Below are 19,897 nucleotides of genomic sequence, written 5' to 3' on the forward strand. Positions count from 1 at the left end.
ATGTTTTGTGTGTTGGATCTGTGTGTATTCAGAGTATAGGGGTTATACATATGCTCATCCTGTAGGGTAAGAGTTTAGGGAGTGTATTTTTGGTGTGGAGGAATTTGCAGAGACTGGGGATGTCAGTGTAAATTGGGGTTGTTAGCTGTGTGTGTATAATCAGGGGATGTGACAGAGGCTGTTTATAGTATCTCAAGAGGGAGATGGGTGTATGTTTGTATTGGGGGTGTGAGTTCATCATGTGTTCTGGGGGGAGTATTTAGGAGAAGGTTGGAAACATTGTGTCTCTCTGATGGTATTTTGTGTTTGTCTCAGCTTCTGAGGCATTGTACATACGTGGATGTTCACAGCTGTGGGGGGACTGTATGTGTTATATTTGGATTTGGGGGGTTGTGTCTTATATTAAGAAGTATGTGAGTTTGGTTTGAATGTATTTGGCTATTGTTGAAGGGTTTGTGTGTTTGCATTGGGGGGTTATATGGGGTTGGGTGGATTTTTGTGGGATGTGAGGATTTCGGAGTTTGATTATCGGGGGCCGTTGGGGGTGTGTTTTTGTATTCAAGACTGTGGCTGTGATTTTATTGGGGTTTGGAGTGCATGTATATTGGAGCAGGAGGGGTCTGGGCACACAGGCATCTGCTTATAGGTAGGGAGTTTGTGTGTTTGAGGATGTTTGGAGCTCTGTGGGGCTGTGTGATGGTGGCACAGGCGACTGTGGGCAGGTGGAGTGTGTGTTGGGCTGGAAGGGAAACTCGAGGGCAGGTTGGTGACTGTGAGGCGCCCATGTGAACTCCCACGTGGACTGACCTTTGTTCCTTCTGACCTTCTATGGCTTGTACCCATCCTGATCTTCTGTGGCAGCTACTCCCCTGGAATGGTCAGCAATACTCTGCTCATTCTTAGCCAGATGAGTCAGGAAACGTCACTTCCTCCGGCAGCTGGATGTGTCTCTTGCAAGTGAGTGGTCCTGGAGTCCAGGGTGCAGGACTGGTGGACAGATGCAGAGTGAGGCTGATTCCCCCGTGAGCCCTCTCCTCAGTGAGGTGGCCAGGAGGTCAGGGCTGTATCTCCAGAGGGTCAGACATGGCCAGTCCTCTCTAGAATGTGCTGGAGGGGCCAACTCATTGAACGGACCCTGCCAGGAGATAAACAGACCCCGAGGACAATTCCTAAGGGAGAAGTCTCTACCTACCCATCTTCCACTTTCTCCTTTGGATGGCCTCTACCACAAGGTAAAAGCTAAGCCCCCTCACACGGCCCTTCTTGGCCTGGTCTTACTGACCGGCCAGTCTCTCCCCACATCCTGGCTCACTCTGGGCCCTCTGGTGATACCAGCATGAGGCCCCCCTGCATGTCAGTTCTCACCTCCTTGCCTTGGCCCTTGCTGCCCTTGCTGTTTGTCCTGCTCTTCCTCCCCCAAGGCCGTGAGTCACCTTCTCTCGGTGGGAAGGATCCACTGAAAATGCAACTTTGGGTAATTACTGCATCACCTGAGTCTCTAGCACGTGCCAGGCACTATGACGCTTGCCAAATCCATAAAAACCCCACAAAGCGGATGTGCTATTAGTTGCACTTTGCAGGTGATGAAGCTGAGGTTCAGAGGTGAGCAACCATGACCAAGTACCCTGTATGTACCAGAATATCAATCAGACTGGTCAACGTATCCAATAAAGCCAAACATTAGTCTGATCAGGACGCCTAGATGCCAGGCTGTAAAGGCGCAAAATATGTCCCAGCAAGAGAAGGAGCAGTGCCAAGTACCCCAGCAAAGAAGCAGAGTTCATATCCTGCTTTCTTAATCAAAATAGCTGCAGATCAACCCACAGTTTCCTACTCTGTTAATAGGAGGAAAATACCAATGTGCGTTGCCCCATAAAACTACCTTAAGACAGTATGTATGATCCCGAGTGCTTTGGTAATGACCCCAAATCATCATCATGAAGTTGGGATACTTCTTAAAACACTGCAAGTCTTACACACTGGCATATAGAATCTGTAAAGTCAGTTCTTTGGGTAATGATGGTAGACAGAAGTGGCCCAGAAGGACAGAAGACAGAAAATAGAGCAGAAACTATTTGTCCAGAGGTGACAATGGGTCATAGCCAAGGTTCAAGCATTACTAGGGAGGTGGTGAAAATAGTAATGGGCATAGAGTGTAATAAGTCAAGGATATCTCATGTAGTTTCCAATGAAAGTTTGTGAAAGACATATAACTAAAAAGATAATAGGCTGGGAGGTGAAATAGTACAAAACATTTGATATATTTTTTACAAGGATAAAAGAAGATAGAAATGAACATTAAAGAAGTCGGTCAAATAGAAACACTGTAAGATGGTAATAACCTCACAATATGATGAGGCAACTTAGATTTATTTTGTTTAAATAAATTGGTAGACTATATTTAGAGTAGTTTTAAGTTTAAAGAGAATTTGAGCAGAGTATAGAGTTCTCATACACCCCCTCACATCTATTCCCCAAACCAAAGTTTCCCCTATTATTAACGTCTTGCATTAGTGTGGGGCATTTTTTACAATGGATGAGCCAAAGTTCATACATTACTATTAACTAATATCCATAGTTTATATTACAGTTTACTCTGTTGCATATCCTATGGGTTTTGACGAATGTATGACAAGCGTTGACCATTACAGTATCATACAGAATAGTTTCAGTGCCCTACCTTTTCCAGGATGTCATATAGCTGAAATCATACAGTATGTATCCATTTCAGTTTGGCCTCTTTCATTTAGCAATATGTGTTTAGGGTTCCTCCATGTCTCTTCCATTTAGTACTCTTATAGCTCAAGCTGCCATAACATAATACTATAGCCTTGGTGACTTTAACAACTCACAGTTCTAGAGGCTTGGAAGTCTAAGATCACGGTGCTGGCCAATTCAGTGCCTGGTGAGGGCTCTCTTCCTGGCTTGCAGACAACTGTCTTTTCACTGTGTCCTCACATGGTGGAGAGAGACAGAAAAAACTCTCTGGTTTCCTCTTACAGGGGCACTAATAGAGCCTAATCCTCATGACATCATTTAATCTCATTACCTGCCAAAGGCCTCATCTCCAAATACCATCACTTTGTTAGAGCTTGAATGTATGAATTTTGGGGGGACAGAATTCAGTTGATAGCCTCATTCTTCTAACAGTATAAAATATGACGAATAAAGAAAGCTCATCATTAAATTATCTCTTTTCTAGAGTTTCTGTCCCCATGTAGTTATCAACTCCTGGGTAAGATAGCCTGGGAAAGCAAAATTTTAAAAAACACATGAACAAGTTTTTTTGAGTCTCAAAATGATTTGAAGGCAAGAAACAGTGTTTGAGAGAAAATTGGGGAACCTTACTTGCATAAGAAAAGGTGATATTCCTGTTCAGAGTTGAATGCCATTTTGGAGCCAGTCAAGCCAGGCTGAGGAAGCACATTCTAAGCAGAAGCAATAAAAATTGTGTGCAAAGAGCCAGGCTTGTTCTAGAAATTAAACAAGCCCCACTGTGAATGTGGAAGAGTGAATGAAGGGATGAGAGGCAGGATAGGTGAATGGAAACTAGGTTACAGAGGCCTATGAGTACAGATGGGCATATGCATGTAAGAACACTACTCATGGCAGGGAAAGAACCACCTGGATGTATCAGAAGGAACAAGTTCTTAACACTCACAAAGGGAAAAAAAAAAAAAGAAAGCCTGGTCTTCCCAGCTAGAATGGAAAACTGTTTAATACATGAGTATTCAGAATAGTTTTCAATCCTGAAATGTGGGGAAAAAGTTAACATGGTCTAAACATTACTTGGGTTCCACCTAAAAAGCTTAAAAGCAAGACTCAGAAGGATAAAATTATTTTTAAGTAATTTAACTGCATCCCAGAACAAAGTTCAAGAATATGTACAGAAATACTAAAATATTTAGCACCAGAAAAAGAAAATCTACAGTGACTGTCATCCAATAAAAAAATTACCAGGTATATCAAGAAGCAGGAATATAGAACCACAATGAAGGGGAAAAAACCTAATTAAAACTGACCCAGAAATAGAAAAATTAAAGCATTAGTAGACAACAAAACTAAAGTAGATATTATAATTATATTTCATATTTTCAAGAAGCTACAGGAGGGATTGGACATGTAAAGGAAGGTATTTTTTAAAAAGCAAATCAACGTTTTAGAGATTAAAATTAAAATAGCTGAGATTAAAAGTACATTGGATAGAATTAACAGTAGATTAGACATTGCGAAAAGAATTAGTTAACTGAACAAAAAGCAATATACATTATTCAAAATAAACACACAAAGAAAAGAAAAAAAACTTTAAAAAGATATGAATATCAAGAGAATGGGAAGTCAAGTCATACATGGGGAGAAAAAATTTGTAAAAGACAAATCAGATAAAGGATTGGTATGAAAATATACAAAGAACACTTACTGCTTACCACTAAAAAAAGAGGACAACCTGATTAAAAGTGGACAAAAAATCTAAACTGACACCTCAGTAAAGAAGATATAAAATATCAAATAGGCATATGACAAGATGCTCAACACCTTATGTGTTTGGAGAACTGCAAATTAAAACAGCAATGAGAAAACACTATGCAGCTATGAAGAGGACAAAAATTCAGAACACTGACAACACCAAATGCTGGTGAGGATGCAGAGCAGTAGGAACTCTCATGATTGCTGTAGGGAATGCAAAATGGTACAGACTCTTTGGAAGACAGTTTGGCAGTTTAATAAAAGAGTAAATATACATTTACCATAAAATGCAGCAATCAAGCTCTTTGGTATATACCCCAAAGAGCTGAAAATTTACGTCCATACAAAAGCCTGCACATGAATGATTGTGGCAGCTTTATTCATAATTGCCAAAAATTAGAGGCAACCAAGGTGCCCTTCCATAGATGGATGGATTAAAAACAAACAAACAAACAAACAAAAACCTGTTCCACATTCATACAATGGAATATTATTCAGCAATAAAAGGAAATTAACTACCCATGAAAAGACATGGAGGAACTTAAATGCATATTACTAGGTGAAATAAACCAATCTGAAAGGGTTACGTACTGTATAATTCTTAACTATATGATATTTTAGAAGGCAAAGCTATGGAGACCGTAAAAAGATCAGTGGTTGTTGGGGGTTTGGGTGGAGGAAGGGAAGAGTAGGTTGAATAGGTGGAACACAGGGGATTCTTAGGTCAGTAAAAGTATTCTGTGTGATATTACAGTGGTGGATACATGTTGTATTAGTCAGAATTCTCCAAAGAAGCAGAACCTATAGAATACATGCATGTGTTTGTAACAGGGAATTAGCTCTTATGATAATGGAAGCTGAGAAATCCCACAGTCTGCCATCTGTAAGCTGGAGGCCCCAGAAAGCTAGTGATATAATTCAATCCTAGTCCAATGGCCTGAGAACCAGGGGAGGTGGTGATATAAATTCCAGTCTGAGGTCAGGAGAAGATGAAATAGCTCACCTCACACCATGAGGCAGGAAAAAGGGGCAAATTCTTCCTTCCCCCAGCTCTTGTTCTATTCAAGCCCTCAACAGACTGGATGATGTCCACCCACATTGGGGGGGGTGGCAATCAACTTTACTGAGTCCACCAATTTCAATGCTCATTTCACCTGGAAATTCCCTCACAAAATATACCCAGAAATAATTTTTAATCTGGGTCCCCCATAGCCAGTTAAGTTGACACATGAAACTAATCATCACAAGTCGACCCTGTGTCAACATGACACCCATATGCATCTCCTCAAATCTTACTTAATCCCCAAATAAGACAATAACAAGGTCTTAATTCCACTTAATATGATACAACAATTCTGAGTCCAATCAAAATACACTAACCCTATCTCCAGAAGAGGAGGTAAATCCTTGTGATATAACTTAAAGTACTATAATGTAAAATTAAGAGTACTTACATATTATGATATAAGATCAATCCAACTCATGTTACATAATAAGGGAATATGAGAGAGAAAAAACAAATACACACTTAACACAAATATATTCATAGCAAAAAAAAATGGTGTACTCATGACAATTACAGTCCTCGTTTCTGTAAGTGGTCAGTTATAGCTGGTCTTTGTAACTACTTTCTTATACCCATTCTGTATTCTTTCTATCTTCAGCAAGCACCTCAGCAGATCGTGGTTCTTCCCTGGTGGGTGACCAAATCCTTGCTTCTTGAATAGTCTGGGTCATTAGTAGCCCTGCCTAGACTGGGTTGTTGTAGTTTTCCACTGAGCTTAATCAAAGAACATGGTAATACTAAGGGATGCCTTAAGCGATCTACTATATCCAGATACACTTTTCCTTACCCGCCGGTGGGGTCCGCATTTCTGGGGGGCCGGGCGCCTCAAGCCGCAGAGGGGATGGCGGCTCCGTTGCCATAACGGAGAGCTGAAGCGGCAGCAGCAGCGAGAGCAGGGAAGAAAATAAGGCGGAGGGAGGGGACGCCGGAGAACCCGGGGGTCGCTCAGGCTCGGCCGCGAGGAGGCCCGGGGGTTCCTGCGGCTGGTGCCCTCTGTGGCCCGAGGAGGGGGCCCATGACGCCGCGAAGGCGCGGGCTCTGCCCTGCCCAACACTCGGCGGAGCGCGTCTCTCGGCTCCCGGCTCTCGCTGCTCAGCCGCCGCGGCCGCCGACCCGGGCGCAGCCCAGGAGACTGACCTCAGCGGATAAGCGGCGGAGGCGGTGGCGCCCCGCGCTCCCTCAAGAGTTCTTTATATGTTCTTTATAGATACCAGTTCTTTATCAAATATGTTACTTACAAGTATTTTCTCCAGTCCATGGCTCCTATTTCGATTTTCTTAACTGTGAATGCTTTTTTCAAAGAGCAGACATTTTTATCATGATGAAGTCCAGTTTATTGATTTTTTCTTTTATGTATTGTGATTTTAGTGTCATATCAAAGAAATATTTGCCTAACCCAAGTTCACAAAGATTTTCTCCTATGTTTTCTTGTAAAAGTTGTATAATTTTAGGTTTTACAATTAGGTCTACAATCCATTTTGAGCTAACTTTTGTACAAAGTGTGCGATATGAATGAAAATTTATTTTTTGTTTACACAAGGATCAAATTGCTCCAGGACTATCTGTTGAACAGAGGATCTTTTCTCTACTGAGTTGCCTTTGTAGCACAAAATCAAAACTATTATGTCATGAGTTTTGCCCAAACCCAGTCAGATTCCCATCTTGAAAATCCACCTTAAACCATTGGAGTTCAGACCCCTAATCTTGTAAATATGTTCCCACAACTCCTGCTTCTGATAACTGCTAAGATTCTCCCAAGGTGTGGTGTTCTCACTCGCTGATGGAGGTTTAAAAAACTTAGCGGTGCTTCATGGAGAGATAACCAACTGACAAATTCCAACCCAATCTGATAATTTCTTTATTTTAAATTGAAATAATTATTTAAGTATGTGTTTAGATAGGAGACATTATACATAATTAGGGTTCATTTTGTCAGGTGTGATTTCACAAGGAATTTTTTTATCATAACTTAAGATTTACTGTTGTGAAAAATATTTGACAGTAGCTTTTGAAAAGCACAATTAGTCAAATTTGCACTTAAAATTATAATTCTTTTATTTTTCAATTAGAACTGTTTATCCTTTCATATTTAATAAGGGCTTCATAGGAGTGCTTCTCACTTTTATTTGTTTAGTCATTCAAAAATTACTTTTGGGAAACATTAGTTTGTAACACTGCAACAAGAAACTACAGGAACTATAGGACTAAAAACAGTAACATTTAGTCACAGCAACTCGTGGCAAACATAATATAAACTACAGCTTAGAGACCACGATGGTATAGATTAAATCTTTGGGATAGAAATGAGTGATCCAAAATGCATTAGGTTATAAAACATATTCTTATTAGCTTCTTGTATTTATTTTTGTTAGTAATTATAAATATAAGCCGTTTATTGAAGTCTCATGATATTTCTAGCCGTGACCATTTTCCAGGAAGTGTTTTTATAAAATACACGTGATTTTATTCTCATATTAAAAATGTGGATACTGAGGGCTTCCCTGGTGGCGCAGTGGTTAAGAATCCGCTTGCCAATGCAGGGGACACGGGTTCGAGCCCTGGTCTGGGAAGATCTCACATGCTGCGGAGCAGCTAAGCCTGCAAGCTACAACTACTGAAGCCCGCGCCTAGATCCCGTGCTCTGCAACAAGAGAAGCCACCGCAATGAGAAGCCTGGCACCGCAAGAAAGAGTAGCTCCCGCTTGCCGCAGCTAGAGAAAGCTCACGAGCCCGAGGCAACCAAAAATAAAATAAATAAACATAAATAAATTTTTTTTAAAATGTGGATACTGAGATTTAGAGAGCTCTGGTGAGGAGCAGAGCTCCAACGCCTTCCTCGTCTCCTATCCTGTTGGGCTCTGTACCCTCTCCTTCCCTAGGTCCACAGAGCCTCAAGTCTATTGAAACTGATTTGGTCCTCTCTCCTCAACATCAACCTGCCTGTTTTCTTTGTTACTTCTTTGCTCTAATACACCACCCAGAGCGTGGCTTGGAGGATTTGTATGCAGGGTTATTTACCATACACAATTAGGAAACCCCTCCCCGTGTGTTCTTCGGTCTCTGGCCATGGCGTTGGCAGTAGTCTGGGCTCAGTCTCACTTATCACTGAGCCTCTGATTGGAGTCCTGGCGGCCGAGGCACTGTCACTCATGACAGCACAGCCTTTCTCCTTTGATACTTTCATAATCTGAAAATGAAATGCACATCTTTCACTGGTAGATTAGAAATAGAATTTTCTTCTCTACTTTTCATTTGCAGACTAGGTTTTAAAGCCTCAAGTGACTGTGTGAACTTTATCTTGTCTCTGCCAGCTGTCTGCATCCGCAGCATGGGGTGACTTTGGTGGCCAGACCTTTCTCATGCTCTCCACCCATCAAATGGCTTCAACCCAGGGTCCCAGGAGTGTGTTGGTTTCCTGAGGAACAAAATCCTGTCTTCCAATAGAACGCTTACTTCCAGCTACTCACTGGCACATACAGAGTCATACAGAGTTTGTAAACCTAGCTTTTCTTCTTACTACTTGGAGATTAATTCTATAATGCCCTCATTCTTCCAGAACAATAGTTCTCCACATGAGAATTAAACAATTGCTTCTTTAAGCCACATTGAGCCACATCTGGCAGGAAATGTTGTACTGAAAATTGGAAGATCTAACTGGTGGCTGGATTTGACATTGCTGAGTCTTTTGTAATATTCTCTGCTTCATTTTGCTGAGAAATGAAAGTTTGCATTAGGTGGTCTGGAGTTGTGAAACACAAATGTGGACATATGGAAAAAATTCTCAAAGCTCTTTTTATTTTTCTTGAAGTGACAATATTGCCTTATGTTTAAATCCACTGAGTAGAATAATATTACTTATTTAAAAGCCTACATATTTTCAGCTTTATAATTAATATCAGGCACGCCTATGGAAAGAAGCCTTTCATCAGAGAGGGGAAATAGTGAGTATTTAGAATGACAATTGTAATTTTAGCAGTTTAACTGGGACTTTTTATTTTTTATTATTTGGTTAAAGGGCCAGATAGTAAATATTTAGGCTCTGTGGGCCTGCTACTCCTGAACGCTGCCACTGCAGAGTGAAAGCAGCCTTGGACTGTACTTAATGAATGGGTGTGGCCGTGTTTCAATGAAACATTGTTTAGACAGGAACAAAGCAGATTTGGACCTCATGCCAGTTTGTTGACCCTTACCCTAGAAAAAACTCTGAGTTTCACATTCTTTTTTTATATCCCATGACCCTCCTTTTTAAAATCATCTGCCATCTATACTGTGCAGTGCAATGTTAGGTTGCCAGATTTATATTTGTTGATTGTAAGTATGTCTCCCAAACTATATATTTATATGAAATTCAAATTTCTCTGGGCATGGTGTATTTTACCTGGCAACCCTATCCCAGTGACCTTTTTCCCACATATTCCACCTTAATTTGGAGCTTGATGTCCTTCCCTAGATCAAAATCTTCTTTGGAAAATGTCTGAAGTTCTTAAAGATCAGCTGAGGGGGAATTTAGGGCCACACTGCCTTTCCTACAATTGCCTTTGTCGCATGTTAGGAACAATAATGAAGGAAAAGGAACAAAGTTTTTGTCTCAGGCTAAATACAAACACATCTGTACTTGTGCAAGAGAGGTTTGGTGGAGCCGTAATTTCCTTTCCATTCCCTGAACATCTGCCCTGGTCACAGGTTACCTATTGTTTCTAGGTAAGTGAATCCTGATGGAGTCAACATGGAGGACGATATTCAGAGAGGAGGCGTCTTAAAGGGATATGATACAGAAGAGAACCTACCTAGTACAGAGTAAATGCTTCAGTGCATACATGTTCATTATCATTCCCTAGTCCTTTAACATCCCAATTATTTCAATTCATTCAATATAAAATATTCAAAGAAAAATTCTGCCCATATACTCTGTACTTGCTTAATAAATAAGCCTCATTAAAGTTAAAATTTAGAAGAATGAGACTATACAAGTCACAAGATCAAGGTATTATTTCAGTCATTCTAAATGATGTTGGTATTTGAGTTCAAATTACATTGCACGCTGGCTCTGAAAGGGGCAGAATTATTTTCCAGAAAATGTTGGCAAAGATCTGCTAGGCTGTGAGAAGTTGGTTCTCATGTACTCTGGGCTGTGAGAGAACACTGTGTCTTTTCCCATAAACACGAGGGAAGGTGAACGGGCTCTGGGGACTTCTGATGGGGAAGATAATGAAAGGTGCCTTCATACCTCAGCTGTTCAGCACCATTAACCTTCCCAGTAACTGAAACACACAAAAGGGGGTGGTAAGTGAGAGGCCTCCCTCTCGTCTATTACCTGGCAGGTACAATTATTTAAGCCTTCAAATAAAGGAACGACTTTAGGTTCCTTTTAAACCATTCTTTACAAAAAAATCAACCAAAGCTTTTTGTTTTTTAACTCTAATGTTATAATCATTTCTTTCTTTTGATTTGTGCCTGTGGATTAAAGCATACCCAGCTCAATAAGGTGGGCATTTGTTATTTAATTTATGTAACTAATAAAGTCCACCATGTAGAAAAGTTTACAGCAACAAAAAAAAGAGGTCTTAAAGGTTTACCATAGGAGACCAATTTACGATTCAAAGTGGTTTTAGACTGACAGGCAAAAATAAGATTTCATTTTCCACATGGAAATGAAAAATACAAATGCAACATTTTAATCTCGTTCAAGCTGAGGAATAACATCATATTGTAATTACAATACAAGGAAAATGAACCTAATCCTATAAATGTGTGTATGGACATGAAGGAAACTAGTTTTCATCAGTTATGTCAATGACATAACAATAGAGCAATGGAAGTGTGTGTGTGTGTGTGTGTGTGTGTGTGTGTGTAGGGAGTTGTTATTAACACTTCTCTATGCGAATTATGCATGTACATATAAGAATGTATTTCTGTGATAAGACAAGAACATCTAGAAAAGCATTTTAAAAAGTAGTTATCTTTGCAAAAGCTAAAAGTTCCTATAATTAAAAAGCAAGTCATCCAGCTCATGTCACATACTCACAGTATCATCCAGTGGCATTTATATCAAAACTTGCTATTATAAGTTAGATTGTATTTGCTTTTGAATCTACTTGAATTATGCAGCCATTATTTGAGCTAAATTACAAAAATGTTAAATGTTTCTATTATCTAAATCACGATGAAACAGAAAGATATTTCAAAGTTTCTGATACAATTTTTTTTTCTTTTTTAAAGGGGAAGAGGAGGAAATGAGGAGTCTTTTTTTTTTTTAATTGATTGATTGATTGATTGATTGATTGCTATGTTGGGTCTTCGTTTCTGTGCACGGGCTTTCTCTAGTTGCGGCAAGCGGGGGCCACTCTTCATCGCGGTGCGCGGGCCTCTCACTATCGTGGCCTCTCTCGTTGCGGAGCACAGGCTCCAGACGCGCAGGCTCAGTAGTTGTGGCTCACGGGCCTAGTTGCTCGGCAGCATGTGGGATCTTCCCAGACCAGGGCTCGAACCCGTGTCCCCTGCATTAGCAGGCAGATTCTCAACCACTGCGCCACCAGGGAAGCCCTCTGATACAATTTTAAGTGAAAATGGTGAGAAAGTGAAGCTGCCAGATGGCAAATATTTAATTTCTGCTCAGTTTTCTTCCATCATAAATACCCTGTGCTGGGCAGAGACTGAGGTCTAAATGGTGCTCATTCTTCACGCTCCTGGATTCACCCTCTTTGACACATGGCTTTTCAGCTCCTTTTACTGAAGAGGCAGAATCTGTTCTCCCGACGCTTGATCCCGAGTTAGGTTATGAGATTTACTTCGGTCAATGGAATGCCAGCTGATGTGACACACGAAGATCAGAACAGACTTGTATTTTTCTGCTTCTTCTCTTAGTTCTGTGCCACCGCGGTGAGAGGTGCCTGGGTTTGTTTGCTGAGCAATGATACACAAGTCCAGTCATCTCAGATGGGGCCATTCTCCATCAGCGGACAACAGCCTCCCCAAGGCAGGTGCGCAGGAGACCAGAACACCTGCTGAGCCAAGAGTGTGGTCTTGAGACCCCTGAGCTCAGTAAAGTGGTGTCTGCCACTGAGGTTTCTGGTTGATTCACAGCATTATTATGGCAGTAAATAACGGATATTGCTGCTTATGTTTTTTAACTCCCATTTTTCAGTTACATTTCTATTTGGAATAGTGTGGTAAAGTAGATGTCAATGGATTCAATGTTTTTCTAGAGTTTCTGTATTCCTTTTTAAAAACAGCTTTGAGATATAATTCACCTACTGTAGAATTCACCTACTTAAAGTGTCCAAATCAATTGTTTTTTTGTATATTCACAGAGTTGTGCATTCATCTCCACAATCTATTTTATCAATTTTATTGATAAAAAAAATTTTGGAAATTTTATCAATTTCCAAAAAAAGAAATCTTTCTTTTTCTAGCCTACAAGTCTCCCATCTCCCACAGCCCCAAGCAAACACTCATCTACTTTCTGTCCCTATAGGTTTGTCCTTTTTGACATTTCATATCAATGGGCTCATATAATATATGGTTCCTTATGACTAACTAATTTCACTCAGAGTATTTTCAAGATTCCTCTACATTGGAGTACTTCATTCATCAGTACTTCAGCCTAAAAAAATATCACTGGAATTATGGAATAAACTTAATCCTTAAGGGTGTATTTTTTTAATTAACCAGCAGTATTACGAGTTCTCAGTCTTGTTTTCAATTTAAAAAGACTTTTAATGATAATCATTGAAATGCTTATGGTTGAATTTAGATTCAATTCTGTGCAATAAAATCAAATTGGTTATAACACAATAAAGGCCGTATATGAGAAGCCAATAGCTGATGTCATACTCTGTGCTTTTCCTCTAAGATCAAGAATAAGAGAAAGATGCCCACTCTCGCCACTTTTATTCAACATAGTATTAGAAGTCCTAGTCAGAGTAATTAGGCGAAAAAAAAAAAAAGGAAATCAGCAGCACCCAGCTGGAAAGGAAGAAGTAAAATTGTCAATATTTGCAGATGACATGATATTATATATAGAAAACCCTAAAGACTCCACCAAAAAAACACTGTTAGAACTAATAAACAACTTTAGTAATATTGCAGAATACAAAATCAATATACAAAAATTGGTTGCATTTCTATATGCTAGTAATAAAACAATACCACTTACAATTGCATCAAAAGAATAAAATACCTATGAATAAATTTAACCATGGAGGTGAAAGACCTGTACATTGAAAACTATAAGACACTCATGAAAGTAACTGAAGAAGACACAAATAAATGGAAAGATACTCTGTGGCTCAAAGATTAGAAGAATTAATATTGTTAAACTGTCCATACTACCAGAAGCAATCTACAGATTCAGTTCAAACCCTATCAAAATTCCAATGGCATTTTACACAGAAACAGAGCAAAAAAATCCTAAAATGTGTAAGGAACCACAAAACACCCTGAATAACCAAAGCAATCTTAAGAGAGAACAAAGCTGGAAGCATCATGCTTCCTGATTTTAAGTTATATTACAAAACTATGGTATGGTATTGGTATAAAAAGAGGCACATTGATGAATGGAGCAGAATAGAGAGCTCAGAAATAAACGCACACATATATGGTCACTTAATTTATGACAAAGGAGTCAAGAATATACAATGGGGAAAGGACAGTCTGTTCAACAAATGGTGTTGGCAAAACTGGACAGCCACATGCAAAAGAATAAAACTAGACTACTACCTTACACCATACAGAAATTAACTCAAAATGGAATAAAGACTTGAATTTAAGACCTGAAATCATGAAACTCCTAGAAGAAAACATATACGGTAAGCTCCTGGACATTGGTCATGGCCATGATTTTTTGGATATGACACCAAAAGCAAAGGCAATAAAAGTAAAAATAAACAAGTGAGACTACATCAAACTAAAAAGCTTCTGTACAGTAAAGGAAACCATCAACAAAATGAAAAGGCAACCAATTGAATGGGAGAAATATTTGCAAATCATGTATCTGATAATGGGCTAATATCTAATATATATAAAGATCTCGCACAACTCAATAGCAAACAAACAATCTAATTAAAAATGGGCAAAGGATCTGAATAGACATTTTTCCAAAGAACACATACAGTTGACCAACAGGTATAGGAAAAGATGCTCAACGTCACTAATCATCAGGGAAATGCAAATCGAAACCACAATGAGATATCACTTCACACCTGTTTGTATGATTATCATCAAAAGATAAGAAATAACAAGTGTTGGCAAGGATGTGAAGAGAAGGAGACACTTGTGCACTCTTGGTGAGAATGTAAATTGGTACAGACAGTATGGAAAATAGCATGGAGTTTCCTCAAAAGATCAAAACTGGGACTACCATATGATCCAGCAATTTCACTTCTGTGTATTTGTACAAAGAAAATGAAAACACTAACTCCAAAAGATATATGCACACCCATGTTTATTACAGAATTATTTACAATAGTTAAGACATGGGAACAACTTCAGTGTTCATTGATGGGTGAATGGATAAAAAAATGTGATACACACACTGGAATACTATTGAGCCATTAAGAAAAAGGAAATTTTGCCATTTGTGAAAACATGGAGGGACTTTGAGAGCATTATGCTAAGTGAAATAAGTTAGAGAAAGATAACCTATGGTCTCACTGATATGAGTAATCTTAAAAAGAAAAAAAAGGAGCTCATAAATACAGAGAAGAGATAGTTGGTTGCCAGACTGGGGGGGTGGGGATGGGGGTGGGAAGTAGGTGACATGAGTGAAGGGGGTTCAAAAGGTACAAATTTCCAGTTATAAAATAAATAAGCCACAGGGATGTAATGTATAGCATGGTGAATATAGTTATTAATACTGTATTGCATATTTACCAGTTGCTGCAAGTAAATCTTAAAAGTTCTCATCACAAGAAGAAAGAAAAAAATCTGTGACTGTGTATGGTGATTGATGGTAACCAGATTTACTGTGATGTTCATTTTGCAATACACACAAATGTCAAATCATTGAATTGTACACCTGAAACTAATATAGTGTTCTATGTCAATTATACCTCAATAGAAAAATTCTTAGGTCAAGATCAGATGTTGATTTTAATTTTAAATTAGAAAAGGACTTTTAAGGATGCACTCAACTCTGCCTCCCTCTTCCTACCCCAAAGGAGTAAAGAAAAATTGTGACCTTTTATGCCTTTCATAAAATTAGAAATTTTGTTTAAAGGGTATAATATATCTCAATTTAAAAAGTTTAAAAAAAAAAAGAATTTTTTTTCCTGGACACTCATGTAGTTGATTCTGTGAATTTATCCTTCTTTGTGATATGATAGAAGGAAGTTCTAGAATCTCCCTTTTCTCTCTATGTATGCACCTCAGCTGCTGCCATCAGTGGACATGTGTGCAAGATGCTATTGGAGACTGTGGTGCTTGAATTGGGTAGAATGCTGGACAGCTGACTCTGCACTTCATTTTAACGTTAAGCCTCTCTGATTCTACTTGTGCCAGAATGTCAGGAAAAGTGTGTTGTTTATGCACAATCCTGTGAAATGTTTATTAAGCACTTTTGGAAATACCATGCAGTATTGCTTTTATACTTCAAGTTCTTAGTTGTGGTTTGTTCTATCTTAGATACCAGTGTTTGTTAGTCCCCAAAAGTCCTACTGGGTTGAAATGGGCTGAATTGGAAAGAAATAGTATAAGCAGATAAGGTAGGGGGTCTATGGAGAAAGAAAACCAGGCATGGCTTTCTGGACATAAGAGAACACCTATTAATTTAGTACAAGCCATTTTGTGATCTAAGCCTGGCCAGAGTGCTTGCCCTTGAACAGGTCTCAGTAATGAAGGATCTTAAGGGAAAACAAGAATGCTGACTGTTATCAGGCAAGAGAAGTAGCACTAGTAACAATGTATCAGTTGTAAAGACTTCCAGTTCTGTTTCCATGGTAAAGATTAGCCTGAAGCACTCAACCACCAGGTCAAACGGAATCTAAGGGATGATGGCGTTGACCTTTTCTGATCCTCCGGATTTCAATCAACTAAAGCCTGGGCTCTGCCTACCTCCCAAGTCCTTTCATGAATATACATGTACCCTTAGCTTAAAACTTCCCCAGTTTTGCTGTTTGGGGAGACACCGCTTTGGGAAAGATCCCTGGTGTTCTACTTACTTGCTGCAAGTAACAAATCCTTCCTTCTCTCACTCTTTGTCTTGGTTGTGTCTTTTGGCTCGACACCCACCAAGAGGCAAACTTAGTTTTTCGGATAACAATATGAGGCTGACTATTCTCTAGCTGAGATTTATGTAATTAGATGCATAATCCTTTGGTTGTTAAAACCAGGGCTTCCAAGGGCTAGTTACAGGGAACATAGCTCATCAGAGATAACCTGCGAAGACACCGTGCAGTGTGTTTTTTATCACACATGTGACAATTCTTCTCCCTGCAGTCTGTCTCTCCATAATTGTTCTTCAGGATTTGTTGCCTGGGGGCTTATGGGAAAAATGACTCCTAATAGAAATACTATTCTATTTTATTCACAGTATTCTTTCAGAGGATTTAATGATACATCTGTTCCCATTACAAGAGTAAAGTTAAATGTATTCCCAGATTTAGATAAAACACGCAGAAATAATTTACAGGGAGAAAACTGCTGAATAGAGAAGAAAAATGAATGGAGTCATGTTTTGATCTATGGAGAGCATTGAGAAAGGATTTCATTCGGGTGGGGTGAGTTGATCCTTCCTCTTCTCAGTAGGGAATCCTGAGTGCACAGACTGCTCCCAGGTGAGCAGGATAACAGAAGACTTTGGTCAGGAAATGCCAAGGGTGTAGTTTCACTTAGAATATACTTTCCTAGGCAGCCTGTCTGCACTTACACATATGAGGGTCCACACACTTCTGAACATCGGAAGTTGATTTCTTGTCTTTTATTTGTGACGTGTGCTGATTTCAAGTTCTCTTTTGTGTTTGGTGTGAACTCCGCAGACACATACATATATGCGCGTGCGTGATTTGTGGGGTTTGAATCATCACTTATAGAAATGTGCAAGATTAGATCTACACATTTTCTTCACCTTTGCTTTGTTTTGATTTTTTAAAATTTAATTTAATTTTATATTGGAGTATAGCTGATTTACAATATTGTGTTAGTTTCAGTTGTACAGCAAAGTGATTCAGTTATACATATACATGTGTCCATTCTTTTACAGATTCTTTTCCCATATAGATTATGACAGAATGTTGAGTAGAGTTCCCTGTGCTATACAGTAGGTCCTTGTTGATTATCTGTCATCTTTCTTATATAAAAGAGCAAAGGGCTGTGCAAACAGGTCACAGAATGCAGCGGACTGCCCCTGACCTGCAGGGATTTAGCTTGGAGGCCTTGGCGGTCCCGTTAGGCATCCTTTCTCCTCTGAGCCTGGAGCTCTAGCATCAGCCTACCTGATCCAGCGCCCTGTGGATGAGCATGGTGTTAAGTACTTGACATTCATTTTCTCCTGTAACCCTTGGATCAGTTCTCTGCTGGTAAGACTTCTATTTTCTTATGAAACAGACAACGAAGCTGAGGATCACAGATGCTGAGCAGCTGCCGGGGGTCTCACGGGTGGGTACCAACTCCCAGGGCAGCTCTGGGACTGGTACGTGGAATGCTCAGCAGTTTCCATCCCTTTGTGGGGGTTTCAGACCTGTAATTTCATAATGGCTCTATGACTGGCTATCATCACCATTCTACACACAAGAAAAGTGAAGCACAAAGCCACGAAGTCTCCAGCGAAAGAAGGCAGCTGGAAAGGGGTAAAACCAGGAGTCGCATCAGCTGTCTGCTAGCAAGTCCCTGCTTTGGGCCTTGCTTTGCCTGGTCTCTTCAAGCCTCCTCACCTGGGGCTGCCCTTGTCTTGGAAGATCATGTAACAGCCCCAGTGCTGTCCAGTGGTCAATGCTGTGCACTGCACAAGGACATCTGCCTGCAAATCTCAATCCCTCGTGGGCTGTTTCATCTCTGACTTGGAAAATCCATCCTGAATGTCTGCTCAAGTAATTTACCAGCATTGTCCTTTTTGGTTTTAATTGACATCAATTACTGAGGCGCCTTCTAACCCATTTTAAATGGATTTCCCATGAACAACTGAATAGAGTTTTCACAGGTGACAACTTTTCTGTTTCAGAGACCTGAGGGCCAGTGAGAAGGGGTTTCAGAGCTCAGCTGACCTGGTCCAAGTCTGGCTTGCTTTGTGACACATCCATTAAACTCTCTGAGGTTAGTCTGTCTATCCATTAAATGGGCAGAGTAACATTTACTTCAAAGGGATGCTGTGACCATTTATTTAGATTACACACACACACACACAGACTGTCTGTTGTATAGGCTTTAAAAAATATTAGACACTTAATGTAAATCATTAATTTATATTTGCTTTAAAAATTAGAAATACCATATTCAGGTTCTGGGACATGTATTAGGCACTAGGAAAATGTCTGACTAATAAATGAAGGTCACTCTACCGCTTGTGGCTTTTTTCAAGGTTCTAAATGCACCCTCCGAGCAAGCTTTGCTCAGTGTTTCCCAGGACTGCTGATTGATGGGGTGGGTGGGAAGAGTTCCTGATTCCCAGGGGCCCTGAGTAGGAGTGGAGAAAGCTGGAAAGTTGGGATCAGAATCTACATATTTGGGTCAAATTCTACTTGTAAATTCTGTGGCCTTGCCAAGCTATTTACATTTTCTATTCCTGTTTTTGTTTTTTACCCAGGTTGCAGAATAGAAATAATAAAAACAGCTTTTCTGCTTTGTTCTCAGGCATATAATGCCCTACTCAAGGTTAAAGTTACTTTCATATTCTGATCACTTTGGATGGTGCAAGAATGCCTGGACACTGTTCCTAAGTCTCAGCACATTTGTCATGAGTCTGGTCACAGTTTTAGGAGAGTATTGATCCTAGTGATGCCATGCTCATACCTCCTTCATTTACATCTGCTGGCAGCCTCTTTAGGAAGTAGAGGAGGCCATGTGACTTACCTCAAGGTCATGGGTCTTGAAATCCTTCTTCCTCCATGGGCCATCAGGCCTCTATCTGTATACTCTGAAACAATTTATCTATTTATCTGCCTATCTATCTATCCATTTATTTATCTATCCATTTATTTATTTATTTAAGATGCCTTTTATATTCCATCATTTTTCAATATGAACTTTTGGGTAATTGTATTAAAGAATTTGAATGGAAAGGAATACACATACAGTATATAGAAGTTGATTCAAAACTCTTCATTCTTCAATTAAGTGTATTCAGTTTACCTACTTAACATAAGGTCACTTCCCTGATGATATTTGGAGTAAGATTCCTTCTCCCAGGATGCCAGTTTTTAGTTTTATATATCT

At 39.6% G+C, this 19,897-nt stretch overlaps 1 protein-coding gene and 2 long non-coding RNA genes across 3 annotated transcripts in view; 2 read left to right on the top strand and 1 right to left on the bottom strand.

Annotated features, from left to right (window-relative positions):
- The window catches only part of LOC309661708 (uncharacterized protein), a 178,958-nt gene that overhangs the window by 44,794 nt on the left and 114,267 nt on the right, over window positions 1-19,897 (bottom strand). The gene's annotated exons all lie outside the window — the stretch shown is intronic.
- Window positions 1-19,897, top strand: part of LOC309661736 — a 130,466-nt gene that overhangs the window by 5,848 nt on the left and 104,721 nt on the right. The window lies entirely within an intron of this gene.
- LOC309661438 overlaps window positions 12,304-19,897 on the top strand; it is a 37,591-nt gene continuing 29,997 nt past the window's right edge. Inside the window, exons 1-2 of the long non-coding RNA XR_014264045.1 lie at window positions 12,304-12,513; window positions 18,687-18,778. This is a non-coding gene — a long non-coding RNA (uncharacterized lncRNA). The remainder of the gene's footprint in view (window positions 12,514-18,686; window positions 18,779-19,897) is intronic.

This window comes from Balaenoptera physalus (genome assembly GCF_965194825.1).
Source record: "Balaenoptera physalus genome assembly, chromosome: 5".
NCBI lineage: Eukaryota > Metazoa > Chordata > Mammalia > Artiodactyla > Balaenopteridae > Balaenoptera > Balaenoptera physalus.